We start from the raw sequence: 19,358 nt of genomic DNA, 5'->3' as shown, positions 1-19,358 counted from the left end.
GCTTGGGAAGTTTTCTGCTATTATTTCTGTGAAGAGATTTTTTATGTCATCTCCACTCTCTCCTGTTTCTTCATTGAGCCCAATCAGTCTTATGTTATTCTTCTTTGCATCATCTAGCAGCTGCTGGATTGATTTCTCATGTTCCCTTATAATTTTGAAGCAATTTTTCTTTTCCTGTTCACTAATTGCAATCTTATCTTCTATATCTGAAATTCTGTCCTCACATTGGCTCATTCTGCTGTGTAGATTTTCAATAGAGATTTTTATGTCCTGGAAATCTATTTGCATCTGTTTTATGGATTCCATTTCTTTCCTATGTTGGGATTCCAACATGTTCCTGAGCTCCTCTCTAGATTTATTAATCATGTCTTGCACTAGGGGCACAATTTCTCCTGTTATCTGAGAAATTATTTCTGATTTCATTTTTTCCAGATCCCCTTTTGTTGCCAGTTCAGTGGGTCCAGGTGGTTGAGTATCAGAGTGTTCCATCTCATTTCCCTTTGGGGCTGCTGTAGGTGATCTGGAAGTCTGGTTTTGAGACTTATTTATGTGTTTTCTCATTTAGACTGGGGTGGGGGGCTGTTAGCGCCTACAAGGATTACCTCCTCTGAGCTGGGAGAGGTGGGACAGGGGCCAGGAGCAGCGGTAGGGATGGTGACCCAAAAGCCCTTTCCTGTGGGCTGGGAGCAGCGGGAGGGATGGTGGCCAGGAAGCCCCTTCCTCTGGACCAGGAGCAGTGGGGTGGCGGCTCAGAAGCCCCTACCTCTGGGCTGGGAGTGGTGGAAGGGATGGTGGCCTGGAAGCCCCTTCCTCTGGGCCAGGAGCAGCGGGACAGAAGGTGGCCCAAAAGCCCTTTCCTCTGGGCTGGGAGCAGCGGGAGTGATGGTGACTGGGAAGCCCCTTCCTCTGGACCAGGAGCAGTAGGACGGCGGCTCAGAAGCCCCTACATCTGGGCCGGGAGCGGTGGAACTCAGTACCTTGGTCTGGTGGTCTGGTGTCCTCTGTGTCTTTGTAGTGTGGAACCAGGTGGCTGCCTGCCTGCAGCGGGGTGATTCGGAGTCTTCCACGTGACTCGAGACCACGGTAGGGCGTGCACAGACCTGCCTGTCTGCCACCTGTTTTTGATGATTAATTCAAGTGTCAACAAACTCACTCAGCTCACCTGTATGCAAGACACTGCTAATTTGCTTTAGGTTCATTACCTAAAGCAGCGGTGGCAAACGTAAGGCATGTGTGCTGCAGTGGGCTGTTTGTATCATAAAAGGTTCGCCATCACCAACCTTATTCAGCCTCTGCATCAAATGTGAACTAAAGCAATTAGGTAATACGGCTCCTGGAGAACTAGGGCCACTGCTCCCCAAACTGCCTTTGCAGAGCCACTTCCAGCTCCAAGGCAGCAGGGGCCACTTGGGAAGGCAGCCCTTTCATCTGCCTCTGAGGATCAGCTGTGCTTTTATAGGCGCACATGCTCTGCAGTCTGTCACTCAGGGAGATGGGCACATCCCATCACAACACACACTTGGCCCCTTGAAAACTAATTTCCTGGATGCAAGGACCACCAGCTGTTTATGATGATGGTGATGACTCCACAGCATTGGAATTCCTGCCCAGGTTCCACAAGCCCTCCCCTGGAGGAGCGTTTGCCGTGGCCTCCTGAGCCCTGTGCAGCATAGTGGTCAGAGTGAAGAACATAGTGCTGGTCTGCTGTCCGGGATCTCTATGATATATTGGGGGCAGAGACAGAAGCAGGAAACGGTGTTCATTTGCTTAATCCACATGGTCTCATTTAACCCTCACTGCAACTCCAAGAGAGAAACACGATTACTGCTCCTGTTTCTATGGATGTGTGACTAAGACGCAGAGAGGTTGAGTATACCATAAGCACAGCACGGCACCATCTGTTAAGTGAGCTCTTTATTTCATTCTTTCGAAACTCCATTTTACAGATGAGTTCCTTGTGATGCAGTTTCTCAGTTTTGCACAGGTCATGAGTGCCAGAGGTGGACACAGACTCAGACCCCTGACTCCTACCCTAAAGCACATCTGTAAATAACCCAAATAGGGTCAGATGGTGATAAATACCTCCAGATGATCCAGATGAAATTGTGTTGTTTCAAAAAAAGTCAAGGTCATACATGTATGGCGAAGATTGGAAAAGGTTTAAAAGAGGAGGTGACTGACTTAGTTGTAGGATGGGCAGTAATTAGATAAGCACACTTTGAGGGAAAAGCATTCCCAGAGGAGGAATGGACATGACCTAAAGCCTGGGGAGGAGGTGTTTGTAGTGGGAAGTCATTTAATACACGGGGAGACTGCTGGGTCGAGTGGGAGAGGAGACTGGAGCGCCACATGCGTCTCCATGGGCTACGGTACTATTTTCTCGATGGGATGATAGGTTGGCAACCCATGGACAGAAGTCTGTGGCCTCCAAAGGATCCCCTGGCTTTCCTCAACTTACTGGGGGCAGGTGGTGAGGATAGGGTGGAGGGAGGGAGCTCAAGAGCCACATTATTTACAAGTCTAGGGAGACCCAGCAACCTTCTAAAAGAAGGAACAATAAAACTTTTATAGACAGAGTCAGATGCCCCACTGCAGTGGGGTCATATTGTACATGTGCGCATGGTGTGTGCCTCGTGTGTGTGTGTGTGTGTGTGTGCACGCGCGTGTGCGGTGTTTGCAGATCAGGGAGGGTAGGGACCAAGCCAGGGCAGCACGGCAGCTGGACATGGTCTTCTCCCCCTTCCCAGTTAGCTTCCCAATCCCAGAGGCAAAGCTTATGGGAGAATCCCTCCAGTGTTTGAGCCTCATCTCCAAAATGAGAGCTGCAACACCTGTCACTCAGGGTGGCTGCAAGAGTCTAATGAGATGTGCCAATGTATCCTGTGACATCACTTCCGTTGTTATTTTGCACCATGATTAAACTCAAGTCTTCTCATAGGTGTGTACCTTCCCCCCTAGAAAACAGAAGTCTTTAGGAGTAGGGACCATGCCATCTACTTCTGTTACTCTTTGGCAGTGCCTAACCAACACACAATAAATTGCTTCAAAAACAACATTCTGGGTAAGGTCCGTTTGCTCTCAGCACGAGCCAGCCCCCGGTACAGTTTTGTGGAGCTTCCTTTCAAATCACATCGAGCTGGATCTCAGAGAGGGGAAAGGAGCAAGGTGGATGTCTTGTCACTTTCCTGTCACTGGACACAACGCCTCACCCACAACCTAAAGGAAGAGAGGTCTGTTTTAGTTCATGGCTTTTAGAGGATTTGGTCTATAGTCAGCTGGCTCCAAGGCAGGAAGGGCACGGTGGGAAGATGAGGCAGAGGAAAGATGCTCACACCATGGTGGCCAGGGAGCACAGAGCAAGGCAGGAGCTGGGGAGGGAGATGCACCTTCCAGGTCCCGCCCCCAGGGACTGGCCTCTTCCGGCCAGGCTCCTCCTCCTCACGGCACATCAGCTCTGAACTCTTCAGTGGTGAATCCATGATGAGTACAGCACCCCCTCACTCAGTCACCTTCCAGGAACCTCACCTCTGAACACGTGCTTTCTGGGCAACATTCTAGATCTAAACCATAGCAGTGGGTTCACGCAATCCTTTGGTGATTGTATGGGAAGGCTGCACCAAGCTGCCCCTCATGTGCCTAGCTATACAAGTGCTGGACACGAATGAGCTCTGTTCCACCATCTGCTGGAGAGAAGTAGAAATTTTAGAACCCAGAGCATGATATGCATTTAGGTGATGATAACTGAAGGGGCCATGTTATTGAAAATCAAGGGTCTTAGCACAGGCACTATCGATATTGGTATGGCGGTTCCTCAAAAACATAAAAACTGTCTGGTCCAACTACCCCACTGTTCAGTACATTCCTGAAAGAATTAGAGTCAACACAGACATCTACATACCCGTTTATTGTGGCACAATTCACAACAGCTAAGCTACAGAAAAAGCCTAGGTGCCTATCAGCAGATGAGTGATTAGGAGAATGTGGTATATATACACAGTGGAATATTACTCAGCCACGAAGAGAACAACATCATGTCACAGGAAAAGGGATTTAGCTGGACACCAGGAGGATGTTAAGTGAAATAAGCCAGACTCAGAAAGTAAATATGATATGCTTTCAGTTATGTTAGGAATTGAGAAAAACTTTTTTAAAAAGAAAGGTGATAGGGCAGGGATTCAGCTCAGTGGATTCGCCACCTGCTGCACAAATGCAAGGACCTGAGTTCGATCTCTGGTACCAAAAAAAAAAAAAAGAGAGAGAGAGGTGACATGGAAGTAGAAGAGAGACTACTACTAGAGAAGAGGAAGGAGATCAAGATGGGGAAGCAACAGGGAACAGGAGAACAGGGGAAGAAGGAAATGGGAATTATCCAATTATGTTATATTCACCTGTGATTAAGCCCAAATGAAACCCACCACTCTGTGTAATTTATATGCACCAATAAAAAATAAGAAAGAAAAATAATGTTCTTGTCTTCCCTGGTTGTCCTGTAGGCTCATCAGTGAAACAATGGAAGGTTTCTCCTCTCAGCAGGGGCAGCCAGCCTTCTGTTGTTGGGCTTTACATGCTTTGCCCTGGTAGATGGGGTGGAGGGGCTGGTTATGGACTGTGCGTGTGTCTGTGTGTGTGTGTTTCCAGAAGCAAGAACAAAAGCATCTGGACTTTTTCGAAGGTCCAGGGCCTTGTAGGAGGAAGGCCTACTTATCCCGTAAGGGAAAGGGGGTCAGTGGCATGGGGCTTGGGCTTGGGAAGAGGATCGGAGACTTCATTCCTGAGGGCAGGATGGCTGCCTGGGCGCTGAAGGACCATGGCAAACACCACACCTATGAAGTGGGCTTCTGTTCTGCGGCTGGGCTTGTGGCTGGACATGCCTGTGAGCATCTGACATTTGAATGGACCCCATAAGTTTGGACCAGGGACCTCAACAGAGACTATGATGGACCATGACTACAAATCTTATTCCCATTTCCTCATGGGTCATGAACTCTCTGGGGAAAGGGCCAGGGATAGATAGACCCCTCCCCATGAACGTGGGATGTCACATTGAGCTTAATTTGTGACATCCCATGTTTGCATACTCTTTGGGTTTAATTCAGAAATGTTTCCAATAGTAACAATTCGTGCAGCTCAGGCAAGGTGCAAAGATGCTTGCTAGCTCAGTTCCCAATGATGGGTGTGGGGTAGAAAAGTTGCTATAGAAACACTGTCCTAGGACCTGAATATTTGGGCGGCAAGGGTATAAGGGAAAGGGCAGAGAGTGGCATGGAAGAGCTCAGGGCCAATCTCATAATCATTGGGTTTATTTATTTATTTATTTACTTATTTGAGACAGGGTCTCACTATGTAGCCTGGGCTGGCCTTGAACTCCAGTGATCCTCCTGCCTCAGCCTCCCAAGTCCTGGGATTACAGGGCTGTGCCACCATGCCTGGCTAAACTTTTCTTTTTTTGAGAATTTACTTTTGGCATGAATGGCAGGAAAACTGAGGTCTTTGCAATCTTTTTTTTTTTGGTACCGGAGATCAAACTCGGGTCCTTGCGCTTGCGCAGCAGGCAGCGAAACCACTGAGCTAAATCCCCAGACCCAGGTCTTTGATATCTTTTTTAAAAACTAAGAAATGATAGGCAGCCACAGGCATCTCTGCATTGTGAGGAGGGTTTGAATTTGAGCCTATCAGTTCACATTGGATCATACTTCTTGAGACAGTATATGGGTTTGGAGACAGCAAGGATATTTATGGGATCTGAAGCCCTCATCTTGTTTATTCTGTATTTTATTTCCTTCTGATTATGTTCAGAGCTCCTGTGTTGATAAATCCTTCTTGACAACAGTCCCTAGCATATAGCAGCTTGATAAATATTTAGTGGATACATGATTGCATGAACAATATATATTACTTTCAAGTGGTGCTTTACAGTTTATAAAGTAAATGGCAGGCTTTTATGTTTACCTCTGAAACATGGTAATGGGGTCAGTATTACTAATGTTGTCTTGTAGAAGAATCAACACGTTCCCAGGTAGGTAAGGCAGTGTTCAAATCATGCAGTCCCGAATCTGGCACTTTTTCTTTCATGCTCTCCTGCTGTCACACAGTGATCTGTGACCTCACTTCACTGGGTTTGTCCATGCTCATTGGCTATGTGGTGGGTATCTTGAAATGTAGGTGACATGTCCCTTGGGAGACTGGCCCGACCCCCTCTTATGGTCTACATGGCAGCAGACCTCCTAGTAAGGGACTCCTCTGTGAGGGAAGCTTTGGTCAGAAGACATGTCTCCCTCCCAGCCCCGGGCCGGCGGGGGCCGCAGGACTCCCACAGCCTTGGCCAGCCAGGGGACCCAATGAACTGGACCTTCTCCTGAAGGCGCATGCGTCCCAGCTGGCCATGCTGGTGTGACCCAGACTCTCCCTGGTGAGCCTCATGCCTATTTGCTCTCCAGCATGAGCAAATAAAAGGAAACCTAGAAGAAACATTCTGTGTTTGTTTAAAAGAAATGTTTGCTCCCCCAACTCCTCCATCCTTCCTCAGTTTCAGAAGAACTTTTGTCTCTGGATTGGACCAGCTGAAGTTATTTTTCTTACCATCTGTATGGGGAATTTTTCCCATTTTTCCAACAAGAAAGTAACCCTGGGGCCAAAGGAACTGTGAAAATGTTTAGTCTCTAGAAAGGCATGCAGACTCGCAGGGTGGCAGTGGCCTTGCAGCTCAACCTTGGAGAGAGTCATTGTATCATCTGTGAAATAGCTTCTCTTACTTTCCCTTTGCATACTCAGCTTCCAATTTCTGGCCCTCACAAGTCATCGTTTGGGATGGCAGGGGGAGATTTATCGGGGTGGGATGCTGCTGGAATGTCACACAAGTATCCCAAAGGGTGTTCTGGGACCAAACCATGGCTTCTGGGCTTGGAGCCCAAAGACTGGCTCTGGTCTCAGTTCTCTTGCTGGGTGTTCTATGGGAAGTCATTTCCATTTCTTGTGTCTTTGTTTCCGCAATTTAAAAAACAATGTGTTGAACTGGATGAAGTTTCCTTTCTAGTTTCCTTTTAATAATTTATATGAAGTGCCCACAAGAGCAGAGGGTAAAGCTAGGATCAGGGTAGTTTACACAATGGTTTTCATGAAATGTGTGAGGAAAAAGGGCAACCTCTATTCATTCATGGGGGGAACATGGAAGAGCCTTGATTTTTGTTTTTTAGGTGCTCAGGATTAAACCTAGGGCCTTGAATATACTAACCACACACTTTACTGCTGAGTTACACCCCTAGCCAGGGCTTGATTTTCCAAGAATATATTAATATTAGTAAATTATATTAGGCCAGGCCAAAGGATAAGAGAGGATACTTGGGGAGAAGGAAGAAACTGTGGTTATTAAAGCAAGGTTGACACTGGCCTGGGTCAAGAAGACAGTGATTAGACTGAAGCTATCAGTCAAGAGAAATCAGGAAGCCCGGGGAGTAGTCAGATACTAGCAGACAGTACAGAGGCCAAGGTCAAAGCAGGACTGTGTGAAGACCTGAGCAGTATGACTGACAGCAGCGACTAAAATAATTTGCAACCGAGGCTCCTCCTGACCCAGCCAGGGAGCCTCAAACATACTTCCTGCTGAGCCCATGAGGAGAATGAGGCTCCACACTAGGCAGACGTACTGTCTGCAGCCCAGGAAGGGGCCCCAGAGAGACCGTGTGACCAAGCATGGGAAGGAATACATCTGTCTTACTTTGGGCTACTGCAACAAGGTATCATAGACCGAGTGGTTTATAAATAACAGAAATTTATTTCTTTCATTGTGGTGGCTGGAGGTCCTAGATTAGAGAGCTGGCTCGGTAGGTTTTTTTCCAGGTTGCAGACTTTAAAGCCTCAGATAGATACCCTCATATTGGCATTAGAGTTTCAACATATAAATTTTGGCAGGACACAAATAATCAGTTCATTGTGTAATCTGATGTTTTTATATGATAATATTTATATGACTAAAATATGCAGGACAATCTGTTGAAATTGAAAGATGAAATATAAACCACAATAAATTCAAATCAACTTTGAAAACCAACAGTACTTGGATCAAATTCTTATTTAATCTTGTGAAAGAATAAGTAAATCTTAAAATATTTTTATAAAATGAAAGCTACAATTCTAGCTTTCAAGGTCTGCTATGATCAATGCAAAGAATTAGTGTCACACTTTCTATGTGTTATGCATTGGCCCGGAAATACACAAATAAATTATGACTTACTTGATATCGCAAAATGTTCCCTTGCCATCACATGTATGTTCATGTTGTGAATACTGCATTAATTTTGTGTGCCTCCAGAACCAAAAATTGGAACAGAGAAGCAAGAAACAGCCTGTCAGCATATTAGGAAAGGACATTCCACTTTGTGGAAATCTGCCACCCTCAAGCTTTCTGCCATGAATACTGTGGTATGCTGATTAGTTTGCTTTTGTTCTTATCTAAGCATGTCCACTCTCTGCTCAAATACTGCTCTCCAGGGCCAGGGATTTAGCTCAGTGGTTCTAGCACCTGTCACGCAAGCGCAAGGTCCTGAGTTTGATCCCTGGTAGCAAAAACAAACAAATAATCAAATACTGCTCTCCTTCTGAAGGGAGGAGTCCAGGTCCAGTGTTGGCAGCAGCACAATCCACAATCCTGCATGGCACTTGGATACGATTTTCTTTTGATTCATAGACACCGGACAAGAGATGTGGAGATGTGGTCTGACTGGAGCTGCTCATGGGAGTGGATGCTTAGGGCTGTCAGCTGTGCAGTGCCAGCGCTGAGCTCTGGACCCTGTGTGCCCGAAGCGTTGTCTCGTCTCTCAATACAATAATTGATTCTGTGTTCGTGCTATGGAGACCTGTTAAAGTATGGGTGAGAGAAAGGGCCCCTTCCGCTGTGTCTTGCTCAGGTAAAGGATGGCTCATTCAGTAGATGCCAGTGTGGACATATGATGGCTAAACGTTACACACTCAAACTAGAAAAGAAGTTGAGTCACAGGTGAAGTTCCATTTTATGAGAGTTCCTAATCTTTATTCCTCCCTTATTGACAGAATTAATCATCATTCTTTGGTCCGCTCCTACATACATTTTTTATTGTGACAAAAATCACCCTGTAATATATGGTTTTAAAATATGTTAATATTTGTTTCTCTGGCTGGCTTGAAATCAGGAGAGAGAAGGTGATCTCTTAATCACCCTATGATTCCCGCAAGTAGCACAGTAAGTGATACACTGCAGGTAGATGACAAAGCCAGGTGGTGAGGGCTAGGAGCCTACGCTTCAAAGGCACACACTCCTGGAGTCACCACTTCCCAGCCGGGTGACCTGGGAAGTTTCGAAGTGTAGGGACATTTCCTCTCCTATGATTTACTTGTGTGTAAATTGTTCATCTTGATGTTAAGCTGTTGGAGGCGGTCCTTTATTAATCGCACAGCAGAGAGCTAAAATGACCTGTCTCCTTGTCCTGAGTCACAGTGTTGACATGCAGATAAACTGGGCAGTGTGTACCGGGGCGCCTGCAAGGACATTGCAAGGAGGCACTATTGTTAGGTCCAGTTCTAAACTTAAAATGACACCAAGTGTGTGGAAGGGTTGCAGGTCTACGAGCTGACTGGGAGAAAGATTAGGAAGGCAGTTAAGCTAAAAGTCCTGGGACACATGAAATGTGGATCTTCAGTTGTCATTCTCCTCCTGCAGGGTGATGTTCTCTGGCCTGTATTTCCTGCACTAATGGGGCAGTGGCAATGGCCAGGTCCTGAAGCAGCTCCCATCCAAAGCTGAGGAGCCCAGCAGGGGTAATCTGAGACCTGCTCCAGTGACCCTGAAGTCTCAGCCGAGACAGCAGCAGCACTCGGAGCTGCACACAATCTGGGCTCTGCTCTGTGTGGCTGTGTCCTGCCTTCCCGGCCAGGAAAAGACACACAGGCTGTGGCAGGCGGGCGTATTCCTATCCGTCAACTGACTTTAGTCATCTGTCCTGGTTTCCATCGGCCCTCCCTCCATCATCTTTGCCATTTTGGGTACTGGGAGGCAGAGTCTGCTGCAGCGTTCTGTGTCATCAGTAGAGCAGTCATTCAACAAACATTTCCTAATCGATTAATTTCTGGGCACTATGCCAGGTGGCAGGGACAGGAAAAGTGTAAGAAGGCCCTGTGCTGCGGGAAGCTCATACTCTAGCTAGGGAAGACGGACTGCTTCTCAACCACCAATGCCAGAAATGTGTGCGCTAGGTGGCTAATAGTGCTTTGCAGGGGGAGGGGGGGATCCGGACCATTGATGGGGTTGTTCAAGGAGGGAGTCTCAGAATCAGTGAGGTTTCCTTCCATGCTAGGATGATTCCCTGACCCTGTAGTTGCTCATCGTAACTAGCATAGGTGCCACCACCCAATCACCAAGGTTTAGGACACGGGAGGGTCAGATACGTGCCTAGACTGACATGAGAGTGTAATTCTTAGAGCAATTTGCAAAGCCTAAAATATTTCTACAGGTTGAGTATCCATATTGAAAATGCTTGCCACTAGATTTTGGAATATTTGCATATATATCACAAGATATCTTGAGGCTGGGACCCAAGTCTAAACATGAAATTCACTTTTGTTTCCTGTACACCTTATGCACATGGGCTGAGGATAACTGTGTACAATACTTTCAGCACAAATGTGTTTTGACTGTGATCCATCACATGAGGTCAGGTGTGGAATTTTCCACTTGTGGCATCAGCTGGTACTCAAAAATTCATGGATTTTACAGCATCTTGGAGTTTGGATTTTCAGATTAGGGATACTCAACTTGTACCTGGATATCAAAGAAAAAAACCCTGTTGACTTGGTAGAAAAGTTCACAGCATTTTTGGCTAGCACAGCGGAGAGCCAGAGAGCAGATTGGTTGTCGACTCTCTGTCCCCAGCTCATAGAGGACAGAGAGGCACTTTGGTTTCTCTTTTTCCTTCTCTCATGATGAATGAATCTCCAACAGGACAGAGAGTCAGGGGACTCACATCAGATCTTGCATCTGAGCCAATACGTGTCTGCCCTCCTGTCTTAGTTATCTACTGCTGTGTAATAAATACTCCCTCAAAACTTTAGTGACTTAAAACAGCCAACAGTCACTATTTCTTAGGTTTCTGTGAGCCAGGAATCTAGAAGTGGCCTCAGCTATTGGTTCTGGCTTAGAGTCTTTCATGAGACTGGCTGGGGTATCATCCCCTGAAGGGTTAACTGGGGCTGGGGGACCTGATCTCAAGGGGGCTCACATGCCTGGCAAATCAGTGCTGGTTGTTGGCAGGTGGCTTCAGTTCCTCCCCATGTGGACATCTCCACAGTTTGCCTGCATACCATTACAACTTGGCAGCTGGTTTCCCTGATAGAAAGCCCACCATCACTTCTGCAGTGTTCTGTTGGCCACCCCAGGGATGGGGGCTGCTACACATACGGTGAGTACCTAGAGGTGGGAATTATGTGGGTCCTCATGGAGGCTGGACACTACACATCCTGTCCTAAACAAAGGTGCTCACAAGAGGGAGGCTGTGTCCTTTGGACAGAAAAGAAAAACAGATGATGGGAAGGGCAATGGGCCGGGGATCTGGGCATCAGAGCTTGCTTTGCCCCTGACCTTCTGAGTGTCTCTGAATGAGCCGTGTCTCTCTTACAGCTGCAGTTTTCTTATCTTTTGAACTTAGGTCAGAGTGACAGAGGTGTTTCTTCTCCATCCCTAAGCAAGTTCTTTCATTTCTGTGGACTGTTTTCCTTGTCTACAAAAATTAGGATGAAAACACCACCTCCCTCTAATGAAATAATAATGAACTAGGTTTGACAGGGCACCGAGTACATAAGTGTTCAATAGATGATACCTGTCACTATTGGCAGCAGAAATAACAATATTTAAAGCTCTGAACCCCCAGAACAAGGGCTCCAGCACCTTCTTCTTCCTCCACAAGTTCGGAGCCTCCCTATTCCCCCCAAGGCTGTCTGCCTATCACTCTGCTCAGGCCTTGGGTGTAGGCTGGGGGTATCTTTCCTCTCTCAGCATCCAGAGGTCTGGGCACTTGCCCACCAGCTGATAGCTGGCTAAAATTAGAAACTGAACAACCAGAACAGCCTCAAGCTGCCCATCTTAGAGTTGGAGTCAAACGTTGGCACAACTGTGAAGAGTGTGACCACTGGGTGATAAAGGCAGAATGGATATCAGACCTCATCTGGCCTCTGATCTGACCTCTCTTCCAGCCCATGGGGCCACCATCCCACTTCGTGGTCCCATTTAAGCAGCTAAGTGCAGGTCTCCACCCACCATGCATTGCTTGAGGAGGCAGCCCTTAGGGGCCTGCTGACCTGAGGCCTGCAAGAGCCATCCTTCCTACCTGCCCAAGCCCATCATGTGGCCAAGCCATTGTGTGAAGTCTGTAGGCCTAAGGCCCTACCCTACTGCTAGAGACCCAGGGAGGAAATCAATGGGGTCATCCTCATTCTTCTCAGTCTCCCAGATCTCAGTCCTCTTCCTGAACCCCTTGGCTTGCAGACTCCACCCCTACGCTGTGTTCTCCCTCACACCTGCCCTGCCCCCAGCCCTATTTCCCTGAGCCCTGCACTGCACCCTGCAGTGTGCTTCTCCCTACCCAAGTCTTTCCCTGGGACATTCCCCTCGCTGCCCTCTGGCCCCTCAGGTAGGAGGTGCTTATTCTCACATACCCCTCACAGGGCCAGGGGGTCCACTGGCAATCTCTGGCTCCTCAGACTACTCCTTAATGCCCCTTCATCTTGTGACAGCTCCTGCTCCTAGGGATGCACAACATTTAGCCCCTTTCTATCCCTGATGCTCTCCTGCGCTTTCTGGTCAACCCCCTCTCTCATCTCACTGACCACTATGGCGCCTCAGCTCCTAGACATCCTTTCCACTCTTAACTCCCTCATCACTCCTGGGCTCTTTATCTATGTGGATGACTTTTCCAGGACTGCACCTTGACCTCCTCACAGAGAACAGCTTCACACATCAGCTGCCCACTTCCTCCTCAGCCCCAAAGCGGTGTAACCTACCAAACCACTAAATCTTACTTTCTGAACATTATCTCTTGTCCTTCCATCTCATTCCCTCAAGGCCTCCAACAATTTTTCCACCTTATCATAGACCCAGATCCACTGAGCCTGGTTCTTTCTTACTATCCATCACTTCCATCTCCTCCTCTAGTTCCAAACCACACCTCTGATACTCTGCTCTCTTCCCCTGCTTTGAATTTTGTAGCAGCACTGGGCTCTTTGTCGAGCTTTTTAAAATGCCTGATTTCATGGTAGTGATTTTAAAATGCCTGGTGATCACGACAGTGGAAGGCAGGTGGCAAGGCAGGTGTACATGTTTTCGATGAGAAGCAGTACTGCAGTATTCAGGTTAAAACAGGTGAAGTGGCTTTTCTAGGTCTGTCCAGAGCCGAGCCTCAGACTCATGTCTACTGGCCTCAAGTCCATTTTCTCTCTTGGGAACAGCCCTTCTGGCACAGGTTGGAATTTGGATATTGGTTGTGTTAGAAAGCTAGCTAAAGGAGATTTGGGGAGGGGGCGAGTGAGCAGGTTTGCTCCTTGCTCCGTGTCCCTTCCTTTTTTTTACCTCCGACTCCTCCTCCTCCCTGCGGAAATCTGTGGCTTCAGGCAGGCTTGTCTCAGGGCTTGGGACCCTCAGGCATGGCTGAGTTGACGGCTCCTGGAGAACTGGCATAGTTGCAGAATGTGAGTAGTTTCCCAAGAGAGTGCATTGCCTTTGGCACAAGGATCAGAATAAAGAACCTGGGGCCGGGGATTTAGCTCAGTGGTTTCGCGGCCTCCTGTGCAAGCTCAAGGACCCGAGTTCGATCCCCGGTACCAAAAAAAAAAAAAAAAAAAAAGGAATAAAGAACCTGTCAGGTGAAGGTGTATTTTTGCTTTTTAAATTTGGTTAGAAGCAATTTAGTTTTAAAGAAAATATGTCTCCCTTGAAGATACGTGGACCTATCAGAATTCGAAGTATGCAGACTGGGATTACAAAGTGGAAAGAAGGATCCTTTGAAATTGTGGAAAAAGAGAATAAAGTCAGCTTAGTAGTTCACTACAATACTGGAGGAATTTCAAGGACATTTCAGCTAAATCATAACATTAAAAATGTGGTGGAGCAAAGCAGAGCCGCCTAATGTTAACTCTACAAGATAATAGTTGCTTGTCTATTGACAAAGTACCAAGTAAGGATGCAGGAGAAATGAAGTTGTTTCTAGATGCAGTCCATCAAAACAGACCTCGTACAGCCATGAAACCTTCTCAGGGTTCTGGTAGTTTTGGAGCCATTCTGGGTAGCAGGGCCTCACAGAAGGAAACCAACAGGCAACTTTCTTACTCAGATAATCAGGCCTCTTCAAAAAGAGGAAGTTTGGAAACTAAAGATGATATTCCATTTCGTAAAGTTCTTGGTAATCCAGGTAGAGGATCCATTACGACTGTATCAGGAAGTGGAATAACTGTCACCTGGACGATTCCTTCTTTGACAGCTACATCAACACCTTTTGGATCAGGGTTATTAGAAAACCGCACTGAAAAGAGGAAAAGCATGCTATCTGGCTCAGAGCTGAATGAAGATTACCCTAAGGAAAATGATTCTTCATCGAACAACAAGGCTATGACAGATCCCTCAAGAAAGTATTTAACCAGCAGTAGAGAAAAGCAGTTGAGTTTGAAACAATCTGAAGAAAATCGGACATCAGGCCTTTTACCTTTGCAGTCATCGTCATTTTATGGAAACAGAGCTGGATCCAAGGACTACTTTTCTAGTGTCACTAACCTAGATAGGACTAATGTTTCAAGCCAAACTCCTTCTGCCAAAAGAAGTTCGGGATTTCTTCCTCAGCCAATTCCTCTTTCTGTTAAAAAACCGAGGTGTCACCAGGATTACAGTGGCTGGAACAAACCAAGAGTGGCCCTTTCACCTCACCAACACCAGCAGCTACAAGGATTCTCCAAGTTTTGAAATACATGCTGTACGAATGCTATTTTACAATCTCTGTTTTCACTCCAGTCATTTGCAAATGACTTCCTTAAACAAGGTATCCCATGGAAGAAAATTCGACTTAATGCACTTATCAGGTGTTTTGCACACTTACATGTTAAAAAAGATATCTGTAATTCCGAGACCAAGACAGATTTACTCAAGAAGGTGAAAAATGCCATTTCAGCTACAGCAGAGAGATTCTCTGGTTATATGCAGAATGATGCTCATGAATTTTTAAGTCAGTGTTTAGACCAACTGAAAGAGGATATGGAAAAATTAAATAAAACTTGGAAGACTGAATTTATTCCTGGAGAAGAAAATTCACCAGATGTTTCAGCTACCAGAGTATACACTTGCCCTGTTATTACTAATTTGGAGTTTGAGGTTCAGCACTCTATTATTTGTAAAGCATGTGGAGAGACTTTCCCCAAAAGAGAACAGGAGTCCACTCACCTGAAAAGTGTGTGAAGACAGAAATCAGTTGGCTTTTTGTTTTTATGTTCCTTAAGTAGCTTTATTTAAATCTGTGACCTTTCGTACATGTTTTTTACGAGTAAAATTCACTGGAAAGCCAGCTCTCTGTGTTACACTAATGACAGTTTGTCATCCTTGAAAGAGGCATTTTTGTTGCCTAACTTGAGCTTTTTGTTTCTTAATCGTCTTTTAACTTTCATGAATCTGTCATGCCTTTGCTGTTTACATGCAGTTTCCAAGAAATGGATTGTTGGTGCTTTAGAATGTGTCGCGGTCCTATCTTTGGTATTCATTGTACACCTCACATTTTTCTTTATAGAGATTCCTTCACACACTTTGTTCATCCTATTCATCTATATTATTGTGATGGTGAAGTTAGAATCTTTTATTTTCTTCTGTATTATTCATATCATGGAGCAGGCATGACCCTAATGTGTCATAACTGAAATTTAAACAGGTAAAAAGATAATATTGCTCCAACTGGGACTCCCCAGGAGGGAGGCTTAGGGAGAAGGAAGAATGCTGTATCTCTGCCTCCCTGGCAGAGAGAGCTCCAACCCGGGACCGCTAAAGGGAAAATCCTGCTGCACATGTGAAATGAAGTACATGAGCTGTAGGGAAAAACTTGAGCATTTAATTATTTAAATAATGCCTGGCTTTACCCTTAAAATAGGGTGAGAATTAAAATGTGACTGGTTTAGGTAATCTCAAGAACTAACAAATTAAACAACAACGAAAAAGCTAGCCAAAGGAAAGAAGGGAAAGAAAATAAATGAAAAAAGAAGGAAAAATGGAAACCAAGATTTTGTAAATAGGGAGGGGTGGAGAGGTTGAAGGGAGAGAAGGGGAATGGGAAAAAATAAGAACCAAGATATATCAGGTACAGGTACAAAGTCCCAGTGATGAATGTGATCATAATGTATAGCTAAAATGTAACAATAAACTTAATGAATAAAAATTTTTTTAAAAAGGACGCTAGCCAAGCAGAGTGTTCCCAAGCCGTGATGTGGGCAGGAGAGGCAGTGTTCAGGAGAGGGACCAGGGAGCTCCCCCAGGCCCTGCAGAGGTGAGAAATCCTTTCTAAGGGGCCAGTCTGCAAAGCATCTTGGCCAGAATGCGCAAAACCAGATGCCATGGATAACATGTGCACTGTCTGAAACCAAATTCCTCCAGCTTCCCAGCCTCCTGCAAATCCCATTTTCTCTCCCCACTGGGGCTCTGGGGTCTGAGGCCGGAGTCACTCTGCACATCAAAGGCGTCACCAGTTTTCCCAGCACAGCTCTCAGAGGCTTTTAACCCGCTTTTGACATTAAAATCACTTTTAAACAAAAACCAAGACTCAATATTCGGCAGGAAAAGGATTAACAGGATCAGCCAGGGGATGACATCATGCTATTTTTGTTGGCATTTCTCCAGCTCAAGAATGAGGATTCAGGGTGGGGAAGGAGGACATATTTTCTTTTCAACTGATTTGGCTGCTCTAAATCTAGGCCAGGAAAGTCCAAGGAGCTGGAAGGAACACACAGGCTGGGGTTGGCCCTCCAGCAAGGTCAGGACATCCACCAACCTGAGGGGATGAGGACACTGGGCCTGCAGGGCAGAGCTGGGAGGAGATGAGCTTTTACGGAATCCTCTGGGGGCTTCAGGCAACAGCAGAGGCAAGGCCCCACTCAGTGATCAAGCTCCAAACTTGCGGAGAGGTGCCCTCCAAAGTGGGCAAGCATCCTGGCATGGCCAGCAGAGACAAAGGAGTCTACAGAACCTGGCTCCCCCATTCACACCAGGCCACTGGGTAATGGCCATCCGGGAAAGCCTACAATGAAAGAGTGGACGCACTAGAGGACATCCCTCCCAGGTTTCCCAAACTTTTGATCTTAGGGACTTCAGACTCAAGTGAGATCCTAAACACACATTGCCTACTCAAGATTGGAGGAACAGAAGCCACAAGACCTGGGACCTGGGACCTCCCAGCTGGGCCTGCCCAGCTCCTGTGGCTGTCCTGGAATCTAATATCACAAATACAAATTGAGTTTCTCTGAGCACTCATTTCTTCATTCACTGGGCACTTACTAAGTGTCTGCTCCAGCCTTGGCACCTCTCCATGAGCAAGTAAGAGACCTCGGGCCTGGAGCACCTAGAAAAATGCTCCTGTCAATGCACAAATGTCATTTTTGGCTCCTAATGAGCTTGGAGTACATTTCTTAGTTCTGGGAGAAGAAAGAGAAGGAGTGAATCAATCCCTGCCCTATGTCCCAACATACTTTCCTGCCCTCCTGGCCTTACAGTCTGACGAAGGAGACAGACATCAAGTAAATGATGACAGAACTACATCTAAACTCCTCTCACCCTGTTGTGCTTTAGATCTAGAATGTCTCCCAAATGTCTCATGTATTTGGAAAGTGACTGGATCATGGGGGCATGATACTCCCCAGTGGATTCCTGCATCAGTGAGTTGGGTAGCTAACTGTGCTATCAGGTGGTGGGACCTGCTTAGAGGTCACTGGGAGTGTGGCCTGTAAGGGTGTACAATATTCTTCTCCCCAGCTCCTCCCCTCTCACTCTGCTTCCTTGCTGCCATCGGACGAGCACCTTTCCTTCCCGTGACACTTGCCATGATGTTCTTTTCTTGGTGCCAGCCCATCATGAACTGAAACTGGGAGCCAAAATAAACCTCTCCTCCTTTAAGTAGTGGGCACCAGGGAGTTTGTCCCAGAGATGGGAAAGTGGCCATACACATCCCAATACACACACACACACACACACACACACAATTGTGAACATGCCAAGCTCCTAGTGGATACTCAAGACCCTCACTATGAAGTCCCAAGCTTCCTTCCCTGTTTTGTCCCCCATCACCCTCCCCTCTGAACCCTAGCACCATCTGGATCCTTGAACCATGCATTTCCCCAAGAATGACCTACCTTTCCCTGCCTCAGTTTCCCCTGGGCTGCCTTATGCCCCTTTCTCTTTTGCCCCAGTCAACTATCCCTACCCACCACTGAAAAGTACACTGACAACTCCAGGGTCTTGAAGTCCCTGCACTTGGAGGTGATCCTGCCAGCTGTCCTCAGCGCCCTTGGTACTCCTGCCCGGTCCAGAGAGGAGGGCAATGGCTGACATCAGCTAAGGAGCAAGGAACCTGGGCAGAATTCTCTGCCTGCTTCTGAGACCCTGGAGGAACCACCCAGTCTGATCTCACCCTTGGAACACCTTGATCTCCCTAGGTGTACACAGTTTTGCTTCGGAAGTTCTTGGAGAGCCAGGTTTGGGCTTCTTCTTCTCTGCCTTCTCCCAGTACCAAGTCCAGAGCCTTGAGCTCATGAGGAGCCCAAATGACATTTGCGCATTGATAGGCAGTCTTTTTGTGTGCTCCCAGCCTGTGACTCTCACTTACTTGTTCCCCATTGCCTCGGGGTTAGTTCCAGTCCAGCTGCTCTGGGCTTTCTTCTCCTGAAGACTGAGAACACTCCTGGGATTTCATGCCCACCTCTATACTTTGATTAAGGACTCACTGCATAGCAGGTCCTTCCCCTCCTCTGCAGAGGCAGTGTCCACTCACAGGAGGGAGCAGAAGCCTGGGTCATCAGCCTGTCCTCTCTGGACCTCACAGACCCCTGAGTCATTGTACTATTGGGGAGCTAGCTAATGGTGCCTTTTTTCTGAGGCTGGTGAGTAGGTGTTGCTTCCTTTGCTAGCCCACCTTGCTAGGTTTCCTAGAAAGCCCCATCAGTGGCCAGGCTGGGTTCCCTACTAAAGTGCTGTTGCCATTTCAGAATTACAACATGAAGGAAGAAAATCAAATTCCCTGTAAATGTGGACTTTTCCCCAAGTTGTAATAGAAAGGTGCTAAAAACTCAGTCTACTGCAAGCAAGGGACCCTGAAGACATTCTG

The 19,358-nt window shown here is 46.8% G+C and overlaps 1 long non-coding RNA gene and 1 pseudogene across 1 annotated transcript in view; one reads left to right on the top strand and one right to left on the bottom strand.

The window, feature by feature from the left end:
• Window positions 1–1,903: 1,903 nt before the first annotated feature.
• LOC110344162 (uncharacterized) overlaps window positions 1,904–19,358 on the bottom strand; it is a 135,603-nt gene continuing 118,148 nt past the window's right edge. The window contains exon 5 of the long non-coding RNA XR_015446513.1: window positions 1,904–3,216. This is a non-coding gene — a long non-coding RNA (uncharacterized LOC110344162). The remainder of the gene's footprint in view (window positions 3,217–19,358) is intronic.
• On the top strand, window positions 13,783–15,522 carry LOC101715486 (ubiquitin carboxyl-terminal hydrolase 37 pseudogene; annotated as a pseudogene).

Source organism: Heterocephalus glaber, unplaced genomic scaffold, assembly GCF_053883595.1.
Source record: "Heterocephalus glaber isolate CG9 unplaced genomic scaffold, H.glaber_assembly_v1.0 deba00001689, whole genome shotgun sequence".
NCBI lineage: Eukaryota > Metazoa > Chordata > Mammalia > Rodentia > Bathyergidae > Heterocephalus > Heterocephalus glaber.
The sequence above is the reverse complement of the archived record's forward strand: the minus strand, read 5'-3'. Positions and strand labels throughout refer to the sequence as shown.